The sequence below is a fragment of the Falco rusticolus genome, chromosome 1, assembly GCF_015220075.1.
Source record: "Falco rusticolus isolate bFalRus1 chromosome 1, bFalRus1.pri, whole genome shotgun sequence".
Classification (NCBI taxonomy): domain Eukaryota; kingdom Metazoa; phylum Chordata; class Aves; order Falconiformes; family Falconidae; genus Falco; species Falco rusticolus.
Genome location: NC_051187.1, coordinates 2,588,902 through 2,606,371, shown reverse-complemented (window position 1 = coordinate 2,606,371; position 17,470 = coordinate 2,588,902). Strand labels below are relative to the sequence as shown.

Genomic DNA, 17,470 nt, shown 5'->3' with positions numbered 1-17,470 from the left:
GGACCATGTCCAGAGCTCTGGAAGTTTTGAAGGGTTTGAGGATGGGGCAAAGGGGCTGACTGCCAGGGCTTCCCCACTTCCCAGTGAGGTTTATAGCCCACGCCCTTTCTCACTTGATTGCACCGGGACAAGGAAGAAGGCATGACTTTCTAAGAGGTGCTGAATGACATACAAAGCATCACCTTCTCCTTGGCAGGGATATGAACAGAGCTCTTTTCCTGAGCGCAAGCAGAGCTCAGCGAGTTCCCATGCCCTTTCACTAGGAGCAAATACTGTGATAGCGTTACACCTACCCTACAGTCTTCACAGGTCTGCAAAACCTCGTCATGGCTTGAAGCTTGTGCATTCGGAAGGAGTAAGTCTGCTTTTCACTGATTCATGAAAGTTTAAGGTAGGTGAAGTGTCACTTAGCCTCTGCCTAGCCTCCTGCCCCCAGTTCACAGCCCACTGAAGTTCAGACTTTTATCCTGGTGTACCTTCTAGAAAGGCACCCGGCCATACTGTGAAATGATAAAAAGGTCCACTGACTCCTGCAGTACTTCTTTCTGAAGATTATGTCACCCTGCTGTTAAACATGTTCATCTGATTTTCTTGTTCTAATTTTATAATCAGTAGCTTCCAGCTACTGATTCTTGCTGCAGCCATCAAAACGGAGCACAGTGTTCCAGGATCAGCTTCTGCCATTTCTGTCCCTGTATACTCCAATATCTGTGCACTATTCTTCACTTATGTTGTGATTATTTTTTTAATGCAGAATGCATCGGATGAACGTGCAAGTTGAAAGAGAGTGATTGCGCATTGGTGCCCCTGGTTATGAATTCCCATACACGTTTGAAGAACATCAAAATGTGATGGGAACAAGTTCAGCAAACAGTCCTGATGGATGCTGCATGAGTCACTAGCACAGGGCACGGAGGTCCCTTACTGCAAAACGCTCTATTTCTCCCCTTAGGAGTACAATGGATGTAAAGAATAGGACCAAACAGTGGTTGAAAGAGAAGTGTTTTAAAGACAGAGCTTTGTTCTTATCCTTACTGCTCCAGACATATACCAGAGTAAAATGGAGCAGGGTGTGGGGCCAAAATTAATATTATTTTTGGAAAAAGACTGATCCTGGAAAGTAAGTACATGAAAAAGGAAGAGAAACAAGGGATTGTTAGTTAAGGTCACTCTGAGGTCTGGCACACATGACCTGAAACAGCCCAAAAGCTTTGGATTCAGTCACCCCAAACAATGAAGGAATTGACACTGACTACATAGTTACAAGAGTGCACGGTGTAATTTAACAGTCGGAAATTGAGTAACGAAAAAAGGCTAGGATATCCACAAAGATGTTCTCTGCCATGTTGGGAAGGGTTTGTCAGCAACCATAAGCACTTTTAGGTGAGTCTGTGCTAATAACAGCCTGCCAAGAATATGACCGTCCTTGGGAGTATGGGAATATTTTAAACTGCTGGGACTCTGTGGCTGGGCACGTAACTCGACTTTCTCACCACTTCCTTCCTTCACAGTAAATGGAACAGAAAAAAAAAAAAAAAAGAAAAAAAAAAAAAGAAAAGCGGGCATCTGGGTAAGTCAAATCCACATCTAGTTTCCCAAAGCCCTCCGTTAGGCAGTGCCTGAGTGTTCGAGCATGCAGAGCTGAGGCTATCCGGGAATCGAGGACAATTCCCACTCCGCCACTTGCCAGGACATTAGGAATTGAATCAAGGTGGGAATATTAGTATCTGTGGCTTGATTCATCTCTGCCCACTTCCACCCAAGTCTGGGTTATTTGCTCTGCTTTATAGTGATGTAATAAACCTGTTACCTGAAAGACCCTGGTCCAGGACAGAAGTTTTCCTTAGTTGAACCAAACTAACAAAGACCTGGGAAGTATAAATATTGCTCTGCCTTCCTCTCTCCTTTGGAGGTGTTACAGACAGCTCTGGCTACAGAGCGAGGAAAATCACTTTGCTAAAATATCCACCGAAACACCAATATATACCTGTATTAACAAGTGCAGAGTCCATCCCTGGAACAATCACAACATGGGAATAAATGTCACAGCAGCCTCTGACAACAGACTCCTACAGGGCTTATTTCTAAAGAGTGAGCAAGAAGCCACTCTAGACATCATTGCTGCACTTTCTCCCCTTTTTATAAGGTCCCAAGGTTAATCAGCACCTAGCAACACTTGAGAAAGATAAAACTTCATTTAGGGCTCATCGCCATGGCACACAGTTAAAGGATCAGGGGAACAGAAGTCTTGTTTTGGTATCTTATATCCCACCAGACACAGAGTATCGGTAAGATGAGAAGAATATGCTCAGCTCTAATTAGCTTTCTGGAACTTGCAGACACATACACATTTAACAAACATAAACCCTGCCTGTCTGGGGTCTGATATCAGCCTGCGCTAGTCATTAGCTCTCAGTTGCTTCTCTCTCTTGCTTTGCTGAAACCTACTCGGATTGGAGGGGTGTGGGAAAGAAAACACTTTGCCATGTACAAAATAGGTAGGAATGAAACTTTGGGAGAAGAAGTGAAGAAGGGGGAAGAGGTGAAATACTAATGAAGTCACATTGCCTTTAAATAAAAAAAAAATATTGGTTTAATGATGATATTATTATTGTAAGTATGAATTTGCTTTAAAGCTTATCAGCAATACCCTTACTGAGAGGGTGAGTGATAGCCTGTTTCACTTCCACGTGTCCATCGTATTTAATTACATATCAACATACCTGTTTCTTCCTCAGGGATGCCCAGCTGCTGATGCTGCTTGGAGGGATGGCAGACCCCAAACGGTCATCCAGCTTCATGACGCTGCCACGTGGAGCATTAGGTGGAGCCCAGCAAGATCTTGCACTTTCAGATCCTGGTAGTGCTGTGGCTTGGTACCACTTCCACTTGGACAAACCCTCCAGATGTACACCGTGCATCCTTAGTCAAGGAATTCAGGTGGACAAATTTTGGGATGTGCATTCCAGTCCTGGGAGCACCTGGACAGCTGGGAACTGGAGCGACGATTATCGTAACATGATGTTTCAGCCAGCCTTTAGACATAAGCTGAAACCCTTTGCAATGGAAATTAAACAACCCTTTTAATTAGTTCCCTATGTAAGTTTGAAAGAAAAGAAGCTGTCAGGCTGTTGCAAAGCAATACTCTGTGTCAGAGGCAACACTTTTATAAAGGACCTTGTGTTTCAGATAAAGGGGAATTACCCCTAACCTGAACATAAAACATTTACTGCAGTGAAGAATGCTTTGAATTCCCTGGAAGAAAGTTTCTTTTTATCTTCTTTGGCACTAACTCTTTAAGCATTTTATAATCCCAGGCAATCTCAAGCACTGAAAAATGCAGTATTTCTAGATATGGAATCAGAAAACGCTCAACGAGAGAGTGAGAGAAGACTCTTGTTTCTTTTTCTCCCTCAAACTTGTTTTTGTCATTAAACTGAGCTGACAATGAGCTGAATTTTATTTACTTCCTACATTTAAGTGGAAAGACATACAACAACATGAAACATCTGATACAATTGACATTTAATACCCTTCATCTGTAATGAAGATCTCCTGTGACTACTTTTCTAATTCCTGTTAACACAACTTCCTAATGCTAATTACTTTCACACTTGGCTTCTGAGTTTTTTATAGTATGTGTGCAGGCAACAAACAGCTAATAGTAACAATAGTCATAAAATCACTGTCACCCATGCCATCGAAATACTTAGTGTCATACTTTTTAACTTAGAACTGTTTTCCAAGCCTTAAATTATCAGCTGAGCTGATTTGCACATTTTGCAAACTTAATTAGACCTCAATATGGATGGAGATCATGAAGATTTTTGTTCTGGCTAATAATAGTTGTACTTTATCTTGCTTTGCCTTTTAACTAAATATGTCCTAATTGTGTATTTACATTTGCTAGCATGTGCAAAACATTTTAAGTAGACAGGCAAAGAAGCTAATTAGTATTGTACATTCTGTACTTGCATGGTACACCGGAAAATTGTTCAGTGGAGGTAAGTTATGAAGTACACAGTCAACATTATTCATAAATTCAAAAATGGGAATCATATACGAGGACCCCGCATTAGTACTCTGAAACTTGTATCCAATACCATGGGATTTCTTATCAAATCTTTTATTAAATCATGTACAGAGTTTTGCTGATTAAAAATTTGGAAAAATATAGGTCTGTGCTGTAGGTTGTACTTCTACAGGAGATTTTCCCTACTGCTTACACAGTTCCCATTCCCAACCAGAATTAGCAATTCTCCCCTCAGACTGTATCTGTTCTTGTTCCTTTGTTTGTTCCTCTTTCTCCAGTGGAAGACCTAGTTTGTAGCAAATGTGCAGCAAAAAAACCCAACCAACCAAACAAAAAAACCCCAACAACAAAAAAATCAAGAAACAAATGTTCTGTGTTGAAAATGAGTGGATTTCTTGTTTAAGCCTACCAGTGTGATTTCTGCATAAAACAGAAGGAACGTATGTGGGGTTTAATGCAGTGCTTTAAAATACGAGTTAGCAGCAGTCTAAAGATTCAAGAGTTTCCCTCTAGAGACTACAGCAGATTGTTCACAATTATGCATAAGCGTAATGGGGATTATAAGGAGCTATATCTCTTCATAATGGGGACGAGGATAATGTAGTTTAAAACCACAGACTGTACTTCACTATGCTGTGACATGCAGTCACTGCCAGCCGGTTGCTTTAGCATGGAGAAAGCTTAAGCAGGCAAAGAGAAGAAGCGGCTGGGTCTGTACCAGAGATCTCCATGTGGTTTTTCTGGTGGCAGGGGTGCTGGGGCGTGCACTCACTGCTCTGTGGACCAGCATGGTTTCAGGTGGTGGTTTGTGTGTTATGGAAAATGGTCCAGGATTTACCGCCACCAGACAGCCTGGTGAGCGTGGCGGAACATGGAGAAACTGCAGAAATGGCACAGAACCGCTGGAGATATTTTGTTGTTCTTCTCTCTCTTTCTTTTTTAATTTTCTCTTTTTTTTCTTCCTATATTCTGTATAAGAAGATCTGTTCCAAGCTGACTACTGGCTTTATTTAATTAAATTGACCTTGAATTGCACCTCTGATGAACGCTAAGGCTAAAAGCATAACAAGAAGCAAAATAAGACTTGGGTTGCTGCATGTCTGGCAACCCCACCAACATGGAAATCTAGCAGGTCCATTAACAGGAATGCTAATAGCTCCTCTGATAAACCTGCCAGTGAGTCAGTATGTGGGTTTCGCTCCGTCTTCTGTCTTTTCCTGCACATGAAACAGGTATTCACTAAATAAGGAATGATCTATTATCAGTGCTGTCTTTGGGCTGTTTCTTGGTGGTGGACCCAAACTTTACCAATCTACAAGAAATCGAGAAGAGCTACTTCTCAAGAGCTCGCAAGCAATTACTGATACTGTGATAGAGGGTGTACATAGAGATACCAGTTCTTATCTCCCCAATGCACAGAACAGGCTGGGGCATGGACTACCCACCCCAGTGGCACGGAATAAATAAGTAGAGTTGCCTGTCTTCAAAGCATCAAATTGCTTTTTTCTTTTTATGTTTACAAAGCTTTTCCTGGCATCTGAGGTTCAGGCTGGTAACACAGACAATATTAGGCAGACACCTGCAAGATGTGATCTTCCAGGCATCATTGGCAAAAATGTCACTTAAATAAGGGTCTTTAATATGCTGGAGAGTGTGCATATTTCTGGAGCAGAATTTCTGTCTCTGCCTCAGCATAATGTGTTTACTGAGGATCACAGTTTTAGTGCTGCTAAATTTTAAATATATTGCATGGACTTGCAGAAAAAGCAATTACCTTACACATGTCTTCATTTGTGTATGATGATCAATACTCAGTGTGAAGAAAAAACCCCTTCTAAACAACCAAATCAATGCAAAATGCTTTGTAATAGTTACTGCTATCACAATTTTTCTAATCAGCTCTTTTCCTGTCTTAATTGGCCATGGATAGCAAAGCGCAAGTTTAGAGCAATCTTCCCCAGAAGGGACTACTGCAATATTAGATGCAGCCTAAGTTACAAGGAAACATAAAAGTCTCATTTCAGAAAAGAAGTCTGGCAGGTGATGAGATAGTCAACTGAAACAGGTCAGGAGTCAGACCTCATTTCAAACTGAGATTAAATCTGAGATAAGGCTCAAGTTCAGTGGTTTGGTGAACAGGTTTTGTGTTTTGTTTTTTTTTTTTTCTTTTATGAGATTTTTACACAAACTGTAGCTAAGAGCCAAGTTAGGCATGTTTTCTGAAAAATAAAATAGCCATTAGCTGCAAGAAACCAAAGCCAATAAATAAATGTGTCGTCTCTCCAAGCTAATGCTCCTTCAATGCTTCCAAAACCATAAAGAAATAAAGCTTGAAAAGATAAGTTATCCCCTCAGCAAAATTATCTCCCAAGAACCTGGCAACTTGCACGAGCTATAAAATTCAATTAACATTTTTTGCTTTGTGTGTCACACTTCAATTAAGTAGAAAGCAGATTAATCATATAGAACAGGAGTGTATTTAACATGAGATAATGTGTTGGATTTCAGGACTTTGCTACTCTGGTTGTGATTCAAACCCAGACTGGTCTGTAGCTTGTTTATGTTTTTGGAAATGGAAGGGATGGGAGTCATCCACGGTGTATTTATCAATTGGAAAAAAAAGACTAGAACTGCACTTGGAGAGCTTGGAACAGCCTTTCCCTGCAAACTGCTGAATCTGTGCCTGGCACTGAAAACGCTGGAGCAACAGAGTAAAAATGACAATTGGATCTCTGAGAGGGCTCTAAAATCTTCACAGTCTGGACTATGAAGTGCTCTATGCCTGGGAGAAAAGTCAGGTTTTCAAGATGCAGGAAGACTTGTTTGGAAAAGCGTGTGGCGGCTTCACGCCTAGGTACCAAACTCTCCCACAACTGCGTATTTTTTAAAATCCCAATAGTCACTGCCTTTGAAAATATGCCCCAGGAGACGTGAACCAGCAGCTTTTTCCTCGCAAAGGAAAGGGAACGATGCTCTGGTGGTTTTGGCACTAGAGGAGAAGCCGAGAGCTCTGTGTTTTCATTTGGATTTTGCCATTGTTTTTAACAAATCATTTGCACTTGCGAGCTTCCATTTCCCATCTTTAAATCAGGACTGACCCCAATTCTCTCACTTACAGAAGGGTTTGTGGAAATGAGAGGACCTGCAATAAAGAATGCTGCTGAAATGCAAATTCTTCCAGGCAAAAGAGCATCTCCTCGTCCGACGTCTTGGCAGCGGCTGCTGGGGCCAGCTCCCAGCAATAACGAAGGAATGCTACAATACAAAATCTGCTCTGGGCAATGCCTCCTTGAATGATAAAGCTTAATAGCTAGTCCATCCACACTGATGAATGACATAGGTATGAAACAATTAATTTAGATACCTTTCCAAAATACCCAGAGCTTAGCCTTTGAGGCTGCCAAAATTTTACTGGAAATCTCCGGAGAGTTACAGAGCTGACTTCTGCCATTTCAGCACTTCCAGCTCGAGCTAAGAATTGGAATCTTAGCGTGTCACAGGAAAAAAATTAATGGGATTTGTCAGAAACTTCAAAGAAGTTTGGCTCTGTAAGTAATAAAAGATTCAAGATTGGCAAGATATATATTTTTTTTTCTCTCATTCAAGTAGTTTCTTAATTACAAAACAAACAGAAGCAGAAAACAGAGAGAAAAAAACCCCAAACCTTTAACGTGCCATATGGTCAGGAGTAGTTGGAAAGAAATAAAGTTTCCTTCTCATGTTTCAACTGAAAGTTTTTATTTATTAGAGATGATTTAAACCCTAAAAGTTTGAAAAGATTAGAATAGAAAACAATAGCGGTTACATGTTTCAACTTTTCAGAAGAGACCAAAAAAGACGAAAAAAAAGGAAAAAAGTTCTTCAAGCATAAACCAAATGCTGTAGTAAATTATTGTATGTACTAAATAAATCAGCGTGATACTGATAAAGCTTCTTTGGCTGCTTGGAGTCACTTTTCAAAAGGTTTTTAAACTGGTGGCTACATCCCGTCTGTGATATGTAGTTGTGCAACTAATCAGGTGGGCCAAGAAAGTATCAATAAATAAATCTTTAAGAAACATAAAATGGGATTTGGCTCAAAGGACAAAAGGACCCATGCAAGAAATTTCCACATTAAAAAACATGGCTTTTTCTGAGAAGAAACAATTTGAAATGAAACAGAGAAGTCCATAATTTTAGGGGGAAAATATTTATTATCAAAGAGACAAGTTCACCAAAACATCCAGTCCAAGATTAATTTAGAAAAAGATTTCTCAGTCCCCTGCTCAACTTTGCCATCAGTTGTAAGGTGGAGCACAAGGGATTCAGGGCTTGGGAAAGATTTAAGCAGACTGTGTAAGCACTGCGATTACTGATTTTGTGATCCAAAGTTCTTTTTGTTTTTCGTTCTTCTCCAGAAGATCCCAAAACGCGAATTCTGAGCATGGGACCTCTTTTTTTCAAAGACCTGTGCAATAGATGACATGACACCATTCTTTGCAAACTATTTGTAATTGTGATTGGAAAGACAGTGAGCAGCAAAGATATTTTCCTAAGATCCGAAAAGGCCAACAGAAACATCCCAAACAGGGTAGCTGGGTGCTCTGCGTTGGGCTGTCTTGGTCTGAGATAGAGCGATAGGTCTGCAGTGGGACTCCGGCATGGATTCAGCTCCTCTAGGAGGACCTGTTTCAGGTCCACCAGGCATCTCATACACCTTATTTTAAAAGATTGACTGCAGGAGGAGGGACCACCCAGTCTTCAAGGATGTACTCTCTACAGTTATCTTCTAAAGCACAAAATGTGAGAGATGAGGTGGTTTTGGTTGAGGTTTTTTTTGGGGGGGGGGAGGTATGTGGTGGGGGAAGATTAGGTTCTAGAAGTGGATGCAGATGTTCAGCACAAGGCAGGACGGCATGGGAAGGGGCTGCTTCAGGCACAGCCACGGTGCTGGCGAAGCTCTGCCCTCCCGCTGCTCTCCCAGTGCTGCTGTGGAGTCAGCATGGAGATGCCATGGACCAGTACATCCCATCTGGGGAGACGGGATACAGGGTGAGCGGATGCCCTGAGCTGGGCTCTGGCCCCATCCATCCATCCGTGCCTAACTCCAACTGCTTAATGTCCCTGTAAGACACACACCTCCCTGGAAAGCAGTTTAAAGTATGTCCACCTTGTTCTGTTCGGTTTTAAAATGTCACAGGAGAACCTCTTGGCCCTGTCAGAAACGACTGCGATTTGTCCCTGATTTTAAAGGGGCAGTGCATTTCCTTTGATCTGCTCAACTTTTTTTTTTTTTTGTTATTTTGTTGTTTTTTTCATTATTATTAATTAATTAATTATTTTAACAGCAAAATATTATATTTTATCCAGTCTGACTTCTGGCTTCCCAAAGCATGAAGTTCTGCTCAAAATGTGGGAGCCAATGAATCCGATAGATAGTAAAAAGACTTTACCCTATGTCAGCTTTCTTTCTTTCTCTTTCTAGTTCCATTGCTACACTGGAATTGAAAAAAAACCCCAAACCTCAAATAACAAAGTAGTAAACAAACAGAAGGGAATAAAGAAGCTGCAACAAGACTATTAAACACACAAACACTGAATTTGTGTCCAGGTATAGTCTTCTGTAAAAATTTAGGTTGGTTTATTGCCTCATCAAGGTCACTACCCCTGGCACCAAAGGCAGTTTTTTTCTTGTTTTGTTACTGCCATCACGCTGTTGCGTAGTGCATGGCTATTTTTCTGTTGATTAAACTACTGGAGGAGAAAAAATAAAATATGAAAGCCAGTGCTGCATATCCGCATATTACATGTGCATGAAAAATCTGTGCTGGCGTGACTCTATGTAGTGTTTTGCAGGTGAGGTCATTACAACAGCAGAGCACATCCTTTGCTTTTGACTCTGGGAAATACATCCAGATTGGAATAGGGAAAGGGGAGCGAGGCAGATGTTTATTTCTTTTGACTATCGTTCCTTCTCACTTCGTATTTTTGATGCCACTGATGACCAGTGTGAAGTCAAATCCCGTAAACTCAGGATTACAGACCAAGGCACAGGGCTAGTGATCCAGCGTGGGGAATTTTCTGTGATGGGAAGCCTAGTGCTGCTAGGAGGCCTTGCTGACAATTTTCCATTTATGATATTTTGATGAAATATTTTGCCTCCAAGACAGCCCTGGAAAAATACTTGACACAAGTTTTGCAAAGTGCATGTTTTATCCCCATTTTATCCTATGACAGGTCATTATGAATAACAATGGTTATTTTATATAATTGGGTGTATAATTTTATGACCTCAGTTACACCAAATTGTAGTTATAAACACATGCTCAGGGATGCAACAAACCTCAGAGCACAAGACAGTCAATGAGAAAAAAAAAAATCCCGCTATTACTGCTTTCACAGATGAGGACAACGCTACCTTAAAAGACTGTCATTGCCTGAGCCTGCTGGGATGGGTCACCTGCAGAGACAGAAAATGATGACTGGACGTACTGTATCCACCTTCCTGTGCCTGTTCAGATGGCTAGTTTATACTGCATTGGTGATAAAAACAGTCCTCATTGCACAAGTCTGGAAAGAAATTCTTGAACAGCCAGATCTTTGTATCTGTGTTCTATCTGCTGAGCTAGAGACTGTGACTCCACTGCAGGTCCTCTCAGAAATTAAAAATAGATCAAATCCTGATGAAAATGTCCTTAAAATTTGGATTTGGGTCATTCAACAGGGAAAACAGGTAAAAAGTCTGGATACACCTTTGAACTTCCTTTGTTGTTTGGGTTCTGGGACTTGGTTTTGGTCCATCTTAATAAACAGAGCTGTCAAGCACAACCTGATGAATTCATCATGCATCTGAAAATGGAATAAGGAAGAGAGCAGATCTATTTCTATTTCTTCAGAGGATGCATGTCTGAGATTAAGAAGAATAAAATATCTAGAAGCTTACTTTAAAAATAACAGAAGGTTCATCATCTTTCTTTAATCCATACCCAAATGTGACCTAGACTCGGAGAGAATACAAAGCTTTCAAGACAGTTTCAGAGTTTCTATGAGCTTGTGACCCTTTGTGTGATCTGTATTATATGTGAAATTGTTTTGCAGTGAACTAGGAAATGATCAGTATCCATCATATCACTAGGGACTCTTTCAAACTGTATAATTAGAATAATTTCACTTGTATTGGGCAGGGCAGGGATTCAAAAAGCAATTCAGAGGCAAAAGGGCAAGCAGCCAGACCATGCTATGTGGAGCTGAGTTATGTACTTTGCATTTTATTACTCTTCCACGTAGAACCTGGCAGTCATGTAGTTAGCAAATGCTGCTATTTGTTTTCTGCAAACTCTTCTGAAATAGTACCAGTCTGCCCAAGTTTGATACAACCGAGCTAGGAACGGCTGGGAACAGTTTGCAGGAAATCTAATGCAGAAAGTTATGGCTTGGGAGCTGTATGGTAGAGGTTCTCATAAAGTAAGACAGCTGGTGCAAAGCGGGTTTCTAAGCTATACTGATGGGAGAGGAAAGCATCTAGACACCACTTCTACTGGTGTCAAAGTGGGAACAGAGGGATGCTCTGTGCCCAGGACATCTATTCCTGGTTTGGTCATCAATTTTCTTGCAATAGTTGGACAGTTACTTTACATTTACAACTTGCAAATAGTTCATCTGTCCCAGAGCGATCATATTGCCTTCATTCATTAATTTTTATAAAGAGAGGAATATTTGTAGTGCAAGGAAGAATAAATTTTGCAAAGTCCCAGAGGAAAAGATCCATGTTTTTGTGCAGTTTCCATACGTTTCATGAATGGTTTTCCCCCCAGCATCTTCTCTGAATGTCTCCCTTCACAAGCTCCTTGCCTTAGTGCCTTTTGGCCCTCAGCAAAGTGTTTGTTCAGCCACGCTAAGCCACACACCTCTCCCGCTCTGGGAATATTTGTCTTCTACTTATAAGGAAGATCTGTAGCCTTAGAGGAATGATATAAACACATAATAAACCCTCGGGGATTACACTGACTGTCTTGGTGACACAATTTGCTTTAGAATTACAGTTCCTCTTACATCGGACTCCTGGTGCCACATAAACAAAATCCCATTTTATACCTTATTTCATACTGTTACAAATATCTAAGATAACCTCCCTACAACAATAAAATACATATGGCAGATGGCAATTTGGTCTCTTGAAACCTATACATAGTTTAAGATGTAAAGACAAAATGTAACCATAGACACCCCAGTATAAGCCTGGATCTTCCTGCTCCCATTTTTATGAGTATGAAAGTACCTACTCCTCCTTCTTTGATGTATGCAAATATACGGGGGCAGAAAGATGCATTCTGAGATCTATCAGTAAGAGCAGAATGCTTTGCTGCATTGATGTTAAGATGCTAAATGGCTTCCAAGCATTTTTGTGGTCAGCCTTTTCCCACCTTGCTTAAATTTAGTAGTCCTTGATGCTATGTCTCCACTGCTGAGTTACATGAGATGAACAGGACACGGACAGGGAAGGCAGAGTGCCTTAGACCTCACCTGAAAAGTGAAAACACAAGAGACGCTACTAAAGCATCAAATTGACCAAAGTCGCAATGTCAGAGTGACTTTGGTACTCGGGACTCTAAATCCTTGTAAAGAAATTATTGTCTTCACCCAGCTCATCTAAGTCTAAACCGAACATTGCTGCATATTTGCCACTCTCTGGTGAAAGCCCACCTTCATGCTCCTGTCTGTCTTGGTATTTTGACTGGCACCGGATGACCTTTTTGGTAACTGCAGGAAAATACCGTGTTTAATCTTGAATACCTGAACCTAAGGATCCCTTTTGAAGTATTTATTCTGTGAAGTTATTTTCCTCCGGTTAAAGACACATTATTCCCTGGTGGCCTGGACAGGCAGAGTGTGGCTGAACTGTACGACACCGGGGAATTAGCTTGCAGGTATGAGTGCAGATGGGGACCTCAGCACTCCTGCTTTGTCTAACCCCTTCTGTGATATTTTGTTCCTGTGTTAACCTGGGATGAGTCACGTCTGGCTGAGTTTCCAGGTGTGACTCCTAGACCTGAAAAATCAGGCCACCAACCTCTTTGTATCCTACAAAGGCAAGACCAGCAATGCAGAGTTTGCAAGAGTGCTTTCCAAGATCATTGATGCTGCTGAAGTGCTTTGAAGAGGATCAGCATTATATAAATGCCATCTGACAGTCGAGTCAAAAGATTCCTACAAAGGCCAAAGTAAAACCAATTAACCTAGCAAGAAGTTAGTCCCTCCATTATGATAGCAGCTCTCCTCTGATAAAAGCAAGAATTCAAACAAGTTGATGATTTCATCTCCTTGGCACGGAGATTACTGCACAGCTGCACAGCTGAGATGTCACAATAAAAGCAAATGCTTACAAAAGGCTGTTCTTTATATTTTTGGCTTGTAAATGTAAACTGATTGTGCTATCCATACATGCCAGGAATGTCAACAGTGGCTCGAGTGTACATCCATTCCCCTTTAATCCAGGATGATACAAAATCACAAGTGATAAATCCTCTCCCTTTCGGAGCTCAAAGCAGAAAAAGAATCGGTATTTGGACAGAGAAAGCTTTTATATTGGCTCGGGCAATATCTATGTGAAGGAGAACAAACTTTGTCAGAAGAGCAGAATAGGTCAACTGCCTTAGCCTTCCCCTCTCTCCTGGCACGCTGACTTGGAAGACGGTGAGATTTCTGCCCCAGCCCCCACCCCCCCCACCCCCGAGAGCCTGCAGAAAGAAAAGAATAAACGGGATCAGTGGTGTCTCAGGCTGCAGTTTGTAGCGCTGCTCGATTTAAACGGCTTTCAGTGAGGAACCTGACAAATGGTCATGTTTGAGAAGAGAAAACCTTTTGAAACACTGAGAGGGGACAGGTGCAGCTGTGGTCTGCACATTTGGGCTTCACACACTTGTCGGGGAGCTCAAGTGCAAGCCTGTCTTGCAGTGCAAGTCGCTGGTGCTGTTAGAGCGCTGCTCCGACATAGCACGGGAATTCCCTCTGACATGCAAGGAAATGTATTTTCATTGAAAGTGATACAAAATACAGCGAAAACATGGAGTTTGGGGGCAACATGCAGTTCTCAGAGGTGAAATGGAATTTTTCCTTTGGCTAGGTTATCTCATAATAGCCACACACTAACGTATCAGCTACCCTTTACTCCAGAATTTAGGCACGACTCAACCCCTGTATCCTTTCATCTAGGCATCATCTTCATGGTTTGTAGGTGCCTTTTATTGTAACTCAGATTTTCCACTGCCCTTGGTGTAACCTAGCTGTATCTGAGGTGCAAGAGCCCAGCCTGCCCTAGGGTTTGCCGGACCTGCAATATCTAGGCGATATATTTGCCTGGAACTACGATTCGCCTCTCCCATTTTCTTTGAAATGCAAGAGTTTGGGTAAGGGAGAGAGGAAAAGGGAATACTTAGATGACCTGAAAAGTATGACTGCCAATCCGTAATATGAACCTGAAGTCTGTATAATGATGACAAGTATGTGAAATTGTAAGATGCTGGCTGACATTTCAGAGTAAAAATATCCACAGCTTCATCCAGATTGCAAAACATTAATGATTTCAAATGGAAAAATCTAATGGGCCAAACACTGGCTTCGCTTTTCTATTTTAGGGATACCTAAAAAATGCCTTTTATTGTTTTCTAAGAGAAACTAAGTGTATTCTGGAAGTGAAATGACTCAAGTTTAAACATGTGAAGTAGTAAAAAAAAACCCCAAACCTCAACAATATTCAAACACACCATCAGTTTTAAGGTAAAAATATACATCAAGGTTCTCATCAGGTTGAAACTGCCTTTTTCTAATTAAGAACCTGGTTCCAAATGCTCAGAATCATAATACTTTGATACTTTCCTGGCACTCTAGGTTATTAACCAGTATGCGGCAGTTTGAAATATATGCTTTTTCCTCAGTGTTTCTGTTTCACTTTCCAGTTCTTGAGACAATTCCAGAACAGTAAGGCTCGGTTTAACACCACTGAATGCAATAATGACATTTAAGGAACTCTCAACTACAACATTTCTGAAATTCCTTAAGAAAATTACTAACTTGCATATTTATTTATCTTTTTTTCCCCAAACAAATCAGGATGGCTCTCCATTCTCCTTTCCTTCTACACATCCTCACAGATAGCAGAATTCCCCCAGATTTTTTCATGAGCCTTATTTTTTTAAGACGCGGCAGGCAGCGTGCCAGCATCACGTCAGGTGCAGTAATCCAATGAGTGTATAATTTTCAATTGCACACTCACAAATTAAACTGCAGCTGCTGTCCACAGTTAACCTGATCTGCTCACCGAGACATCATTAGGGAAAATCAATTAATTTTTCCATTCTCCCAAATGGTGCTGAAGTTGAATAGAAGGAGAAGAAAGAGAAAAGGGGGTAAAAAAAAAGGACTTCTGTGTCTATTGTGTTGGAAAAATAAAACCCCTGGTATTGAGTAGCCAGGTTAATGCAGGTCAGTTACATCTAGAAAGAAAGGAGATACAAGGAGTTTGTATTACATTTTAGATGTGAAAATGAGAGCTGGTCAACCATGAAACAAACCTGCTTGGTACTCAAGCACAACTTCCTTACTGTTTCACCAGCTACTTTTTTTCCATGTACTTCTGCTTTATAATCCTGGGTTGAGATTAGTTAAAGGTGAATGGAAAATGTTATATTAAAAACTAGAGGAAAGCATGCCCTGAAAAACTTGACACTGGCTTCAAACTCCTGAAGGCTCAGGGATTTGTTGTAATTCGTTAAAAAAAACCTAGCTGTAAAATGAGTCTTTGGAAAATGGGATATGTTACAGTAGGAATTTTTTTTTTTTTTTTTAAATCATGAGCCAGACATGGAAAAAAAAAAAAATGACGCTTAATTGAAACTCATTGCACAGGGCAAAAGATAGACCTCTGAAGAAAAATCCATTAAGATGGCTTTTACAAAATGAAATGCAGCTGAGTGCATTCCAGGTTTTAGTGGAAATTCTAAAATATCATTTTTTAAGGATGGACATTTCAATTTGGGTACATTAATCAATTTTTAGAAATGCTGTAGCTGATGTTCACTACAAAAAAAAATATTATTTGTTTAAGAAGATTATATGACTAACTCAAACCACAGTTTTTGCAGCTTCTTGATTGAAGATGGGCATGTTCTGATGACAATCTGAAATGAATCATCAAGAACTGAGCTGGCCAGAAAGAATTAATCCTATTCAAACATCCATACTGAAACTTTAATGAACTAGGTGTTTGTTCTAATTATATTTTCTTATGGAAATGGTAGCTAAAAGCAAAGTAAACCCATATTGTTTTAGGAGAAAATAACCTTAATACCTATAATTATTCTAAAAATGTTGCACTAGAACTTGAATTAGTTAGGTGCTATTATGTACTAAATTTTTTATATAGACAGTACAAAGCAATGTCTCCCAACCAGAACATAGTTATTCATGAAGTGTTTCAAGCATCAGCCCATGCACTTACAGAATTTTCAGACAACTGGTAAAATACTGTTCATAGACAATGGAATTTCTCTTCCTTTCTTTAAAAAAAAAAAAAGAAACAACAATGGGTGGTAGGGTAAGAAAACCAGAAAGTTTTCTGAGCATGGAGCAGATGATGCAATAAGGCTACAGGATCTCAGAGGATTACCAGCAGCTCACTATGCAATGGCGAGGCTGGTTCTACGTTGGACAAAAACAAGAGAAAATTAATCACAGGACTTGAGCAGCATCTCCAGTTGTGTCAGCACCTAGCTGTGTCAGATCCTGTCGGCAGGCGTCCTGCTCACAGGAATTTTACCTACAGAAACAGAGAGCTGAGAGAAGAGGGGTGGGTTGTTTGTTTTTTTTTTTTTCCTTAGAAAATTAAAACTATGAAATTCCAGGGGCATAGGGACAAGGAGAAGGCACGCAGGCTATGTGGGTCACCTGTAATTATTTTCTGAAGAAGTTTCTCCGTAGCTCACAGTCAATGCTGAAGCTGCCTTTCCCTGAAAGAGGAGGACCAGCTGCAGTCCTGATGAAGCCAGAGGGGAGGGAGGGAAACGCTGCCAAACCTGTGCTCAAAAGCCCCATACTTCACCCTATGTTTTCCTTTCTTTGGCTTAATAAGCAAAACTTACCAAAAGATTTCAAAACACAAAATTTGCGATGAGCAGAAGGATCAGACCGAGGTGTGGGAAATCCCTCCCTCTGCCCCCGGTCTCCCTCACATCCCAACGCACACCCCAGGTTGTGAGCAGAGATCCCAGCAGCTACAAACCATACACTTAGTCAGAGATCATTATCAGCCCTACCAGATGCCACAATACACCTGAGTGATCACATCACTAAGTAATTAACTAAGTAATCAATCAATTAATGATAAGGGAAAGTTACTCTTGTAACACAAATCAGTTCAGGAGCTCTGGTTTCAGAAATAAAGTATTTACTAAAAGAGCTAAA

At 40.7% G+C, this 17,470-nt stretch overlaps 1 long non-coding RNA gene across 1 annotated transcript; it reads right to left on the bottom strand.

Annotated features, from left to right (window-relative positions):
• Nucleotides 1-8,159: 8,159 nt before the first annotated feature.
• Nucleotides 8,160-13,717, bottom strand: LOC119158541. Its single transcript, XR_005107901.1, has 3 exons — nt 13,634-13,717; nt 12,436-12,535; nt 8,160-10,861 (listed from the first exon to the last, which is right to left on the bottom strand). It is a non-coding gene; the product is annotated as an uncharacterized LOC119158541 (long non-coding RNA).
• Between the last annotated feature and the right edge of the window lie 3,753 nt (nt 13,718-17,470).